We start from the raw sequence: 14552 nt of genomic DNA on the forward strand, positions 1-14552 counted from the left end.
TTTTAGGTTTTATGACCTCAATTACACCCAAAAAACCTGAACTTTGAACATTCAGTGGATTTTCTGTGGTCTGAAGTTTTCTTTGGGGTTTTTTGGGCCTTTTGAGCTACAATGAAAACAGGCAACAAAGTGAAACAGTGACATCTGCTGGCAAATCCCATTGACATATATGGGATTTGCAGTAAGTGATGTCACTTACTGCCGGCAAATCAGAGCACCTGTTTGAGCCAGAAAAACCCAGATCACAGAAAATCTACTGAATGTTAAAAGTTCATGTTTTTTGGGTGCAATTGAGATTAGAAAACCTAAAAAAAACAAGAACAATTCCAAAACCTTTTTTTTTATGTCACAATCCCTTTAATGAAAATGTACTTACACGTTTGTTACAATACACTTACAAGTGTAAGTACCAAATGGATCAACCTAATTATTGTTGTACTTCCATTGTACTGTTCCACCAATATAAAGATAGTGTCTGTTCAGGGGGTGGCACTATCTTTCACTTGTAATACATTACTTTTCCAAAAGTATGAATATAATATAATAAGTAGCTGTAAAGTAAAGCGCCAGCACAGTGCGTTGTTTCTCCACAGTTCCATTTCCCTGCTCAAAGATCATGTGACATCATGTAGCCAGCACAGTGTTTCATGTCACACTGTATGTTTACACTGTTTTCAGCTCAGGAACTGAACGAGCAAAGAACTTGAGCTACTGTACTTTAGTTTGTTTGTTTTGTTAAATCTGATGATTGTTTGAGTCTCTTATTCATCCATAAGAGAGCAGGTTATTGTGACTACTGTAGTAGTCCATATCCAAAAGGATGGCAGGACACGCTACTCCTGTCCAAAGTCAAAGACAATATGCACATGAAAATGGTTGTTAAAGAGTTGTAATTTATAAATGCACCATGTCTTAGCTGTACAATTCATTTTAAGTGACTGTGACTATGTCCGAAAAGATTTTTATCTTGAGTTACTGTACGTACATTGTATATATTATATTGGAGATAGTGATACTTAATGAGAACGATTCAATTGAACCGTTACTGTAGATTTGTTCAGGAGGAGTGTGTATTGTATCTCTAGATAAATGTTTGAACGTGAAAGAGAACACGTTTCGCTGATTCTTGCTATACTACTGTACACTGCTGTTATGTGTAAAGTGCTGAATTTATTTTAATCATTTTGAATTTAATCTATTAATTTGTCCTGTAGCTATGAATCATCTACCAATTTGAGTCAAGAATGCACTTAATTTGAATAATATAAAAAGCTCTTGGTTTGAGACAGATCGACCAAGTCACCAACAGACAAAAACAGAATGGCAGTGTATAGCACTGTGCTGCTGCGTTCAAACCATAGACTGTAAAAAATATGGACAAAGCGTTCCCCGGGTCTAACATGGACGTAAAATGAAGCCTGTTATTCCTGCACTGTAAGTCGCCATCTTTCTAGATCCATTGGCTGGCTCCGTTTGGGCCCAGCTGGCCATTGGCTGGCCCAGACAACGAGGCGGGACTTCCCCCCTTCTTCTCCGTTGGTTTTTATTTTGACTCGAGTGGGAGGGGAATCCCGATCATAGACTGTAACGGTAGCCACGCCCCTCAGAACATACGCGACTTTATGGTCATTTTTTTAATTAATGGGACCATAATTTTCCAAAAAGAATATTATGACATTAGAAATGAGACTTTAAACTAGTGACTGGAAGCAGAAAGTATTCATGACCATGTTTATTAAGGTAATACAGTCTAGGTGAAGTTGGGCCCAAATACATGGACTTCTATGGGGCTATGGGTTTTTCTGGGTCCAATGACAGCGCCACAACAGGCCATTATATGAACTACGATTTCCTTAGTGGCTTCACAAAATATCTGTCTGACTGCCCCACTGGTTCAAACGGGCAGATGCAAAGATACAGTTTACCATTCATTTTCAATGGAAGCCAGCAACATGAAGATACAAAGATACATCCAACGTTTGTAGCTGCTGCAAAAATACACACAGAGTCGAGGTAGCTACAAAGCTACAAAAACGTTGAGCTGCATGGTTTCAACTTCAGCTACAAATATACAAAGCTACAAATACACTGTGTATCTTTGTATCTTTTGCATCTGCCGGTGTGAACGCAGTATAACTGTGTGGTCACAGCTAAATACTGTATTGAGATAGCTGTGATTGACCGCTCTATGATTCAGAAGAATAATATTAAGATGGCACATTGACAGTTCAGTCAGACAACTCACGGAATAGATTTAACCAATATTTATTATAGAATGAGAATACAAGTGTGCATATGATATTTATCTTGCCGTTCGGCTCTGCTGCATTTACTCCCTGCTTGGCACGATTAACCATCATAAACATTAAGAGCAGGGAGATAGATATACAATGAACCCCCCATGGGGAGCATAAGTAACAGAGCCCACCGGTGGTGCTGGGGTGGTGGTGGTGGGAGCAAACATCACATAACAACCGGGAACCATAGCAGAAGGAAGGCAGGAAGAGCATGCAGACTAGTGAAGCTTAAGTAGCCCGCCCAATTGGTCAGCTGACTGCCACATCAGCGAATGACGTGTGGGACTTGCACACACTTATACACCCACATGTTAACCCCTTGAGTATAGAATGCGCCTTTGAGCACGGCATGAACCCCCTCGAGTGTGATTGACTGAACTAACTCTGCAAGCTACGTGTCATTTACTGTTTACTTAATGCACTTTAAAGCACAGGGTTTTTCTGCACTGCAAAGACAAATAGCAGTTACTACCTTTTTGCGTTCCAAATGGTCAAAGGTCAAGTCAATAACATTTCATATTTATATCTGTATTAAAAAGAGCACCAAACAATTATAACTGTCCACATCTAATGTACAGACTGTTATGCCATGGCATGGGGAGAGGAGTGGACGATAGGAAAGGAAATGATGCCCCTCTCCCATCATCTTCTGCTGCCTTTAGGCTGGCTGTTCCATCTGTCACTCCCTGCAGAAGGGCCTAGGAAACCCTGTCTGGGGCAGGGTGGATAAATGTTGTCACTCCCTGCAGAAGGGCCTAGGAAACCCTGTCTGGGGCAGGGTGGATAAATGTTGTCACTCCCTGCAGAAGGGCCTAGGAAACCCTGTCTGGGGCAGGGTGGATAAATGTTGTCAGAAGACTCTTCATATCACACAGGGTGGAGGGAGAGAGAGTCAAGCAGGTCGGAGTTGAACACGAAGCGAGAGAGGAGAGAGTCAAACAGAGAAAAGAAAGGGAAGGGAAAAACAGATCACAAGAAATAATGGGACTCGTACAGTGAACACTGTAAGAGAGGGGAAAGACATTTCTGTCACTGAAGGGGTTTTGAGAGTGAATAATGAATGTTGCCATACCTTTCTTGGTGAATCTACTGTACTTATTCATTCAAGTGGTCAACAGAAGTGAGCTACAATATACTGCAAGGTCAAACATATACGAGAATTAGTTGAGTTATACATTGAAAATGTTTCAGGGCTTGGTAGGTGAAATATGGAAGTGATGACTTTTGTTTATGAACGCGCTCAAACTCACACACACACACACACAACCACCAGCCAAGAATAATGTTACAGTATAGATTCTGTGTAATGTCACAGAACGGTGGTGCATGTAGTGTTGTGCTGTTGTGTTGTGTGTGTGTGTGTGTGTGAATGCTCGTGCACGAACAGGGCTCACACCCCTGTACAGGCATAAACTATAAATCAAGCAAATAGCATCACAGGCTGGAAAAGGCAACATTCCAGCAGATAAAATGCTCTCCCACACAACAAAGCCACACTCACCGCGTAATTAATTGCAACAAATTACCTCTTCCTCACCCTGCCAGCCCCTGCCTCCATCCTTTCACACTGCTCTACACACACCCACACGCACGCACTCACGCTTGCACGCTTGCACGCACGCACGCACACACACACACGCACACACACACACACAAACATCACTGCAGATGTTGGAACTGATCCGTGCACACCACACACAGCAACAGAATCCCTCTCCCCTGTCACACGCACGCACGCACGCACGCACGCACGCACGCACGCACGCACGCACGCACACACACGCACACACGCACACACACACACACACACACACACACACACACACTCACCCCCACACACTCTGCCACCCTTCATAAGTGCTTTAATGTGGCTTATTGCGGTGTGTGCAGCTCCCCTTAGCCGTGGAAATATTCGCTTGACGGATGTGCTTTGTCGCCGGCTCTCCCCCTACGGAGGGAGGAGGGAGGCTGTCACCGAGGAGATGATAACATTAACAGGGAGGCAAGGCGATGACAAATGCCCGTTATCAGCGAACGAGGCCGGTGACAAATCGAACGGCGGACGCCCAGGCAGGCCCCGGCGCGCCGTAATAAAAAAGAAGATGGATGGCAGCACTCAGACAGGGGCCCTGCGTTAATGCGATTTCCACTGCTCTCCCTGACTCCCAATTAATGCTGGGGGAGGGGAGGGTGAGGAGGGGAGGCAAGGAGCCACAGAGAGAGAGAGAGAGAGAGAGAGAGAGAGAGAGAGAGAGAGAGAGAGAGAGGGGATGAGGGGAGTCTGAATGGCTGGGGGAGAAAATGGAGAGATGGAGGGAGGGACAGAGAGCGAAGGGAAGGTAGGACCAGGGAAAAGAGGTGGGGAGAATGAAGTGGGGGGTTGCATGGAGGAAGGACAGGGATGGTGTATAGCGTGGAACCATGAGAGAGAGGTGGAGAGAGAGGAGAGATAGAGGGAGGAGAGAGAGAGATAGAGGGAGGAGAGAGAGAGATAGAGGGAGGAGAGAGAGAGAGCAGAATGCCAGAAGGGGGAGAGAGAGAGAGGAGAGAGAGAGATAGAGGGAGGAGAGAGTAAGATAGAGGGAAGAGAGAGAGAGATAGAGGGAGGAGAGAGAGAGACAGAGGGAGGAGAGAAAGAGAGCAGAATGCCAGAAGGGGGAGAGAGAGAGAGGAACGAGGGAGAAGAGATGTCAATAAAAGAGGGGAGTGGATGAAAGTAACGGCAATGAAGGGGAAGGGAGAAAAGATTAGAAAAACACACACAGCGTTAATTATCTGTGGATCCAAACTACCCGTCCTCCATCCCCAAGGCCCCTCCTCTCTCTCTCTCTCTCTCTCTCTCTCTCTCTCTCTCTCTCTCTCTCTCTCTCTCTCTCTCTCTCACACACACACACACATCTCCTATATGGAGATGAACACACCTCCACTGAACCTCTCTCTGTCATCTGTCTAAGTGTCTATCTCTATCTATCTATCTATCTATCTATCTATCTATCTATCTATCTATCTATCTATCTATCTATCTATCTATCTATCTATCTATCTATCTATCTATCTATCTATCTGCCTGCCTGCCTGCCTGCCTGCCTGCCTGCCTGCCTGCCTGCCTGCCTGCCTGCCTGCCTGCCTGCCTGCCTGCCTGCCTGCCTGCCTGCCTGCCTGCCTGTCTGTCTGTCTGTCTGTCTGTCTGTCTGTCTGTCTGTCTGTCTGTCTGTCTGTCTGTCTAGTCTGTCTGTCTGTCTGTCTGTCTGTCTGTCTGTCTGTCTGTCTGTCTGTCTGTCTGTCTGTCTGTCTTGTCTGTCTGTCTGTCTGTCTGTCTGTCTGTCTGTCTGTCTGTCTGTCTGTCTGTCTGTCATATAGCCAGATGGGCGGAAACTATGATAATGCATAATGATAATGGAAACTAGGTATCTAGTTCAATAACTGTAACCATAATAAATAAACATACCATAACTACGACAGCGAACAGGCATGTTGAGTCAGAGATGCGTGGCATGCCATCAACCAGAATCCTCTTGAGAGGGGGGTTATATATAGGAATAGATCAGTGGCGAGATGGGAGGAACCAGGAGCCACTCAGCAGTATCCACAAGAAACGGACAGTAAAGAAGACCCCTCAAATAGTTGAGGACAACACACACACACACACCCTCCACACCCCCTATACGAAGTACGAACTAATGCCCTCAGGCCGGGGTTACAGAGCTTCAAAACTCACTAAAAGGGGCTCAGCTAGCTTTGTGCCTATACCGCCATCAGACTGCTGAATGCCTACCGGTAGGCTGAATTCCCCCCCATTGGACTATACATATTACACTACATTACAGTATATTATATTATCATCATCTACAGCATTTATATAGAATTGATTTTAATATATTATTTTTTGAGTTGTGCAACCATAGGGTGATTTTTTAGGTTTTTTGTTTTTATAGTATCTGTGTATCCATGTATTGTGATTGTTTTGTTGTCTTTTTAACCACTGCATAAAATAAGTTTCCGAAAGGTTCTTTGGGTAGAAGTTTGAAATCTATGTTATGTTTATCACATGTATTCCTGAGCCTCACAGAAGGTGCACATTCTGTTGTGACTGGAATCTCTAAACTATTGAGGGGTGCCTACTGCCTAGCTGATTGATTAAAACATGGGGAGCATCTTGGGTGGATTGCTATTCCACTGTGGCTGGTTGATTAGATGTCCATGGGTGGAGTCTGCAGGGTATATAATGGAAACAGGAGTGTAAGTTCCCATGAGGACAGGTTGACACTTTGCCTCTCTGTCTTTCAAGCCAGCCGCCTGGTGCATTTCTGCAATTTTTCATGGTTTTCCAGTGACTTTGTGCCGATCTACAGTCCCTCTGGGTGACAAATGGTGGGACCTGAACCCATGCCTCAACAGAGCCCATCCAGATTCCAGATCAGTTTTAAAATCCATTATTGGCAGTGTTATTCAGTGTTATTCCTCTTCAAATATACCTTCACTGACGTCATAGTTCCTTGTAACTAAAGTCGTCTTCCGATGCAGAACCAGGTTCCATAGGCCCACGAAAACTAGATGACGACAAAAAAGGGATAATTGTATAAGTATACTACATCTTCCATGAGCATGCACAGATGCACAGATGCAGTATAATTGTAGTTAGTCTACACCTTCGTCAATAAATTAATCTTGAATTATGAATGGCATAGCCATATACCATCCCAAACAAGCATTAGTTTAAGAGTGTTCAGCCACTCACTCACTCACACTCGGTCATTCGAGCATGGCAGTGTCGCGTCACATAACGCCAGTGTCCGAATGTAATTACATTGTGGATTGTTTATTAGTTCAACCTAGCGGTATTTTAGTGCACATATTATTTAAAGACCTTCACGTAAGTTATGTGAAGTCCACAAGATGGCCGCTGCAGGTCACATATTTTGGCAGGTCACCAATTTCACTGTATTGCCACCATGCTTGCAAGTGACCGAGTGTGAGAGTGTGCGAGCTGGCTGAGATTTTGGGTATTGGAATGAGTCGCTCATTTCCACTTGTGGCACACAATGCATGCTGGGAATCAGCCTGCTGGCCTATCCACTCTATATGTTTTGTGTGAGTACTGAGTACTGTATTGATCAGGGACAATTGTCTGAACATAAAACACTGCAACAAAAATAAGTAACCACTAAACCATATCACTATCTTCAGAAGTTTAACAACAGCTTCTCTATATGTTATTATTACGACCACTCTGCCGTAGCAGCTCTCTGATTAGCGGCACCAGGTGGGTCAGCACCCAGCTGGAACCAGAAGAAGAAGGAAAAAAAAAAACTGCACGCTCCTGTGGTTTCCTATGAGCCTCAGGAAGATTCAAGACTTGCTCCCTAAATCACATCTTATAAAAGCAGGGGCTGTCAGACAGACAGGCATGCAGTGGCCTACAGGCAAGACACAGAGCCATACACATGAGCTATGACCCCTGTCTGAACACAAAGGACCGCTCCAACTGGCCCTGTCCAAGAACCCCAGATGCTGTCGCCTTACTAAGAGGATGAGCAGAGGATACTGAGAAATTGCCCTGGGACGATGACAGGGGAGGGGGAGGCATCTGCGTGCTCCCCCCCCCAATACCCATGGGCTGCCGTTTTGTCACCCTGACAGTGTGTTTTATAAGAAACGGGGCAGAGAATTCCTGAAGCTTCCAGAAGACTGCGGAAGGCGAGGCCATATATCTCTCGCTATTACAGCCAAGCTTGGAGGAGAGAAGGAGAGAGAGAGAGTGAGAGAGAGACCCAGAGAAACAAGTAGAAAGGCGTTGGGAGAGAGGTAAAGAGAGATAGAAGGAGGACGGGGCGGGGGGCGTGAAATGACAGTGAAAAATTGCCGCCTTGTGATTCAGTGGGAGAAAAGGGAACAGGTCCTAAAGAGGGACAGACAGAAGATAAGTCTCTGTGGTATAGGGGCCCCGCTGGGCGCCCGCAGTATTCCAAATCAGAGACAGACACACACACTTGTCAGAGACGTCAAGCTAATGCCTCACCACACATGGTAAAGAGACAGTAAAGAGAGAACACAGCCTGTCCTCCTTGCCGGAGAGAACAAATGCAAAGACATTAGGACCCCACAGAACAAGGAGTTGTGCGTGTGTTGTGTTGTGTTGTGTTGCGAGTGTTTCGATATTAACCCACACATTGGATGTGTGAAGGCGTGCGCGACGCCACTCAAAACTTGAGACGGAAGGAGATGAGAGGAGGGAGGCATGTGTCGTCCCCCCCCCTTCACACACACACACACACACACACACACACACACACACACACACACACACACACACACACCACCACTACCAACCGGATCATCATTAAGTTGTCAAACGGAAGGTCTGCCCCCCCCCCACCCCCCCCGACACACACACACACACACACACACCATGGCCACCCCGAAATATGACTTGGAGTTATTGCGGGTGGCCGTGGGGCTGTGCTGATGATAGAGGAATCACACTACATGGATCATAGACGGATCGATACGTGAGACAAAGTCATTACGGAGCGGGGCTAGAGTTCAATGCCTCCCTGGAGCACTGAGGGGGGGTCTGAGGGGGGAGGCTTATATTTATCACTGAGGATCATGATGACCATATAGTCTGAGGGTGAGGTGTGTAACTATACTGTAGTACAGAACAGACAAGACAGCTAACTGCAACAACAACACAGGGTGCAGTTTAATTGTTTATGAGTTTATTCTGTTGTTCATATATGCACTGAATCTGAATAGCTACGTGTGTTGTTGTCACTGTTGTTCGCTGCTGATTACTGTGTTTGTATACACTGTACAGTGTTCTAAAAGCTATACAGTACATTGTTGTAAAATGAGAACATGTTTTACTTGCTCAGAGTTAAAATAATATAGGTTATACTGAACTGAAGATTTTGCAGCACACTCCCTAAGACCATGAGACTGACAAAGGATTGTGTTTGCGACGTGCATGTTATAATATTGTGTGTTGATTGCGTGCGTGTTATAAACACGTCCAAATGTATTAGATACAGTGGATTTAAAAAATCTGGTTTGGACTAAGCATTTACTGTACAGGCCACAGTAGGTTTAGGGCCAGGGTTAGGGTCAGAGTTGTGCCTGATCTGTAGTTGCACTCCGAAAATAGACGATCTAAGCTTACAATGTGTTATCTGCCAATTCCACCCAGGGTAGGATTCAATATACTAGTCATGAAATTGCCTAATAACAATATAGTTTGAAAAATGTTGAAAAAAAATTCGGTCCCCTGCACGGTCCCCTGCACACACTCACACGTGTGTGTGTGCATGCATGCATGCATGCATGTGTTACTGTTTACAGGTGTAGTACATACATATCATTATGCTTACATTAGCAGGCGGATCCACATCCCTCAGCAGAGCAGTGGTCCTGTCTCTCCTCTCCTCTCCTCTCCTCTCCTCTCCTCTCCTCTCCTCTCCTCTCCTCTCCTCTCCTCTCCTCTCCTCTCCTCTCCTCTCCTCTCCTCTCCTCTCCTCTCCTCTCCTCTCCTCTCCTCTCCTCTCCTCTCCTCTCCTCTCCTCTCCTCTCCTCTCCTCTTTGCAGAGAGAGAGAGGGAGATCAAGGAGAAGGACAGGCCAGCATCGATCCACTGTGTGTGCTGGGAGAAATTAGGCATGAAATTAAAGCTCCTGTCAAAAGGTGGCAGTGGTGGAGGCGTGTAAAGTGTGTGTGTGTGTGTGTGTGTGTGTGTGTGTGTGTGTGTGTGTGTGTGTGTGTGTGTGTGTGTGTGTGTGTGTGTGTGTGTGTGTGTGTGTGTGTAGGTGGTGGTGGGGTAGCTAGCTGTCAACTAATCCAAGAGTATTTATGCTACTTGGATAAGATGAAGTCCTAGTCTCCATCACAGCCAGGAGAGGGACAGACGGACACACACACTCACACACACGCACGCCCGCACGAACACACACACACACACACACACACACACACACACACACACACACACACACACACACACACACACACACACACACACACACACACATGTACACACAGTGTCAGAGCGAGAGAGAGAGAGAGACTCCCTCCTCTCTTCCTCTCTCTTGGTTCCATCCACGGTGCCAGTGACCTGCCATCATTTATACTGCCAGGGCTCAAGTACAAGGGCAGCGGCGTCCGGAGCCCCCATTAATCACTGCTCCGCTGGACACAGAGAGGCCAGGGTCACCACCACTCACACCATGATGACAGCCTATTTATAGATCACATCACAGGGAGAGAGGGAGGGAGGGAAGGAAGGAAGGAAGGAAGGAAGGAAGGAAGGAAGGAAGGAAGGAAGGAAGGAAGGAAGGAAGGAAGGAAGGAAGGTAGGAAGGAAGGAAGGAAGGACAGGATGAAGGAAGGAAGGAAGGAAGGAAGGAAGGAAGGAAGGAAGGAAGGAAGGAAGGAAGGAAGGTAGGAAGGAAGGAAGGAAGGACAGGATGAAGGAAGGAAGGAAGGAAGGAAGGAAGGAAGGAAGGAAGGAAGGAAGGAAGGAAGGACGGACGGGAGGGAACTTGGAAGGAAGGAAGGAAGGAAGGATGGGAGGGACGGAGGGAGGGAGGGAGGAAGGAAGGAATGAAGAGAGGGGAGGCACTGGGGGGACACTGGGGGGCACTGGGGGGGCACTGTCTGGGGAGGCACTGGGGGGACACTGGGGGGGGCACTGGGGGGACACTGGGGGGGGCCACTGTCTGGGGAGGCACTGGGGGGACACTGGGGGGGCACTGTCTGGGGAGGCACTGGGGGGACACTGGGGGGGGCACTGTCTGGGGAGGCACTGGGGGGGCACTGTCTGGGGAGGCACTGGGGGGGGCACTGTCCAGGGAGGCACTGGGGGGGGCACTGTCTGGGGAGGCACTGGGGGGGGCACTGTCTGGGGAGGCACTGGGGGGGGCACTGTCTGGGGAGGCACTGGGGGGGGGCACTGTCTGGGGATGCACTGGCGGGACACTTGGGGGGGGCACTGTCCAGGGAGGCACTGGGGGGACACTTGGGGGGCACTGTCTGGGGAGGCACTGGGGGGACACTTGGGGGGGGGGGGCACACAACAAAAACGTTATTTTTATTCACGCTAAAGACAAGAGGCTGGTCTGCATTCATAGCCCCGGAAGTCGAGAATAACATAGCTCTAAATTCAACGCATTAGAGCTATGGATGGACCAGAGCTAGGTGGTGGACAGCTTTGAAAGTGCGCCCACCAATGGTAATACATGGGCGGATTTGAGCATATATGCTAATGACTAAAAACACAGATTAGGTTTAATAGTGGCGAAGTGGTCCTTTAAAAACGGGGGCCGACTGTGAGTGAGCGAGTGGCCGAGATTTGGGGTATTGGAATTTGGTTATGAGGAAGCGCGTGTGTGTGTGTGTGTGTGTGTGTATGACTGTGTGTGTGTGTGTGTGTGTGTGTGTGTGTGTGTGTGTGTGTGTGTGTGTGTGTGTGTGTGTGTGTGTGTGCGTGTGTGTGAGAGAGAGAGAGAGAGAGAGTGCTCATGCATGTAAAGGAATACGGAAATAAATTATGCTCATGCCAAATTTCTAAAACACTTTACTATGAAAATAAATTGACCACAGTTATGCTTATTCATTTAATTCATGCCCACTCTCACCAACCCCAATTCCTCTGACCTTATTCCTTATTTGGATTTCTACATAGTTTATCCTAAATATCACAAGGGATACATCAGCTTATACTGGTTAATTAATGTACTCACTGTAAATAATTTGCTCATAATGTGCACAAGGCTTTAATTAAACAGTGAGAATGCTGGCTTGGAAACCTCAGCGCCACCTCAGTCCTGTGAGGAGCGTAGAATACAGTAGGGGGCGCTAATTAACCACACATTGATGCTGCTGCCTTGTGTTGTGCTGATTACACAAACAGCTGTCAAGTCCTTTGTTACAAAGTAAAAGCTAAACAAGAAAAGGTGAAGAAATGCAAGGACAGTTAGCGGAGCGAATATAACGACAACAACAATAATAATAAAGAAATGCAGTGCAGCATAGGTTGACAAAACAGTTTGAATCAGTAGACTGAGTAGAGAAAGTAGTCTTAAGTACTCCCCACTTTAAACAACCATATAGTTCAGCAAGACCCTTAAAAAAACCTTGGCCCTTTTGCTACACTCTCCTGATGGCAAAGAGTGTGTGCATGGTCACCGTCCTCCTAATGGTCATCTCCTATAAATGAACCATAGCCTATGTGTGTTAGCTGAATGCAAGCATGGAGCAGTGTGTTTTCTAAAGGAGAATATGTCCTCAGTCAACTTTCCGGGAAGCAAAAAAAAAAAAAAAAACGGACACACTTGTTGCATTCTGAGACGTGTGGTCCTTGCCAGGCCATGGTGTTTTGACAGCGTTACCGCTGTGCTAGCAGGGTGCTATAATGACCACTGTCCCGGCTAAACACTGGTTACCGTCAACCACATGATGACTGGTTGTCTTCTCTCCTTCTCCCTCTCTTATGCTATCTGTCTATCTCAATTCCTCTCTCTTCTCTTGCTCACTTTTTCACACTACACTATCTCTCTGTGACTGTCTGTTTCTCTACACCCGCTTTCTCTCTCCCTCTCTCTATGGTATTGGCGTGGTGAGATAACATAGACATCTCTAGCAAAAATAAACTTTGGCACAATTCCTGATTTTGAAGAAAGAACTGCTTGAGGTGAATATATTGAGCACCTCTGACCCTGACAGCTGCTCTTCCTTACTATAAGCCCAGCCACAGTGAAAGCTGCAGCCAGTCACTATAGGTTTCATATCAGCAATGTAGCTGTCCCAGCAATGGGTATTTTGTAATATTCTATTTTATTGCTTACCTTCCTGAAAATGTATAATATTAATATGTGAACATTTGTATGTTGTATGTATGTTTATTTGGGTACATATTGTATTTGCATGGTGAGATAGTGCCATCTACTGTGCTCTGTATTTGTGGTCTGTTTGTCTGGTTCATGGGCAGGTTGAATTAGGCTCACCTAAGCAGCTAATCACCTCATTTCAATCACCTGTTGGGTTTTGGGCATGTTTGGGCAGAACAAACAGAGCAGAGGTGAAGAGAGGAGCTCTTTCATGTCAGAGTCTCCACAAAAGATAAGAAAGAAAATAATATAAAAAATAACTTAACTGAACTCCTAAAAGTCTGTGCAGAAGGCGCATACGGTATGTTCCCAGTTGTTTTGTTTGCGTCTGTAAAAGTTATATTGCCATTGTATCGTTTAATTGTTTGTGTACATTTCATTGTTGTTGTTTATATAATACGGACATCATGATTGACTGACAACAAGGACATTCATATTTCATGTTTAATTGTGTTTAAAAGAATATTGTTATGTTTTTTGTTGCAGTTTTTCACATTGTCGCTTGGGATAAATAAAAAGCCCTCTTGATATCAGTTGGGACGTTGTCTTATTTCTGCACCAGATGAAGATGGTTTAGGAGCAGTTACAACAAGCAACAAATATATGAAACACATTCTCTCCTATGCTATCACTATAGGCTACTTTCGATGGCACAGGGAATAAACTTAAGGTTGTTCAATAAGTTACTGTAAGTAGGTCTTATATGCATAATATGTAGCATAACAAAAGAACATAAAAAAGAAACGTGAGATCTAATTTGACATGAACGGTTTACAATCTTTTTTATTGACAGACAACTCATCTTTGAACCATGCGGAGCCTTAATCAGTGTGTCACCATTTTAAAGTGGTGTTGGAATATAGCAGTCTAATTCTCAGTTAAGAAAGTTGAAGATGTTTTGGGGAGATATGTTAGTTTTAGTCTCAGGAATGTAGTCAAGCAGAATCTCTTTTTGATTTGATGCTTCTGACCAAGAGAGCCAGCACAAGACAAATGAACAATGATTGCAGACAGACAATATTAAATAACATACAACTAATCACATGAATTCTATCTAAAACTGCTTCATAAAGACGAAAGAAAAGAGAAAATTGTCTGGGTCAAGAACCAAAGCATTATCATTTAGGCCCTGTTTACACCTTAACATGCAATTAAATTCCAGATACTGTATGATATCTACTGTATATGGGAACATGTCGGGGGTGCAAGATATAAGGAAAAGGTGATACACTGTACTTGGAATGTGATTGAAAGTCAGACCACCTTCTGAAGTGGTCTGGCAGACCACTTCAGAAGGTGGTCTGGCAGGGGCGTGACAACGGGTGACCGGGGTGGGTGTTTTAACCTGTAACGTTGTGTAGACGCTGGAGCATATAGC

This window comes from Protomyctophum parallelum (assembly GCF_964188405.1).
Source record: "Protomyctophum parallelum genome assembly, chromosome: 5".
NCBI classification, from domain to species: domain Eukaryota; kingdom Metazoa; phylum Chordata; class Actinopteri; order Myctophiformes; family Myctophidae; genus Protomyctophum; species Protomyctophum parallelum.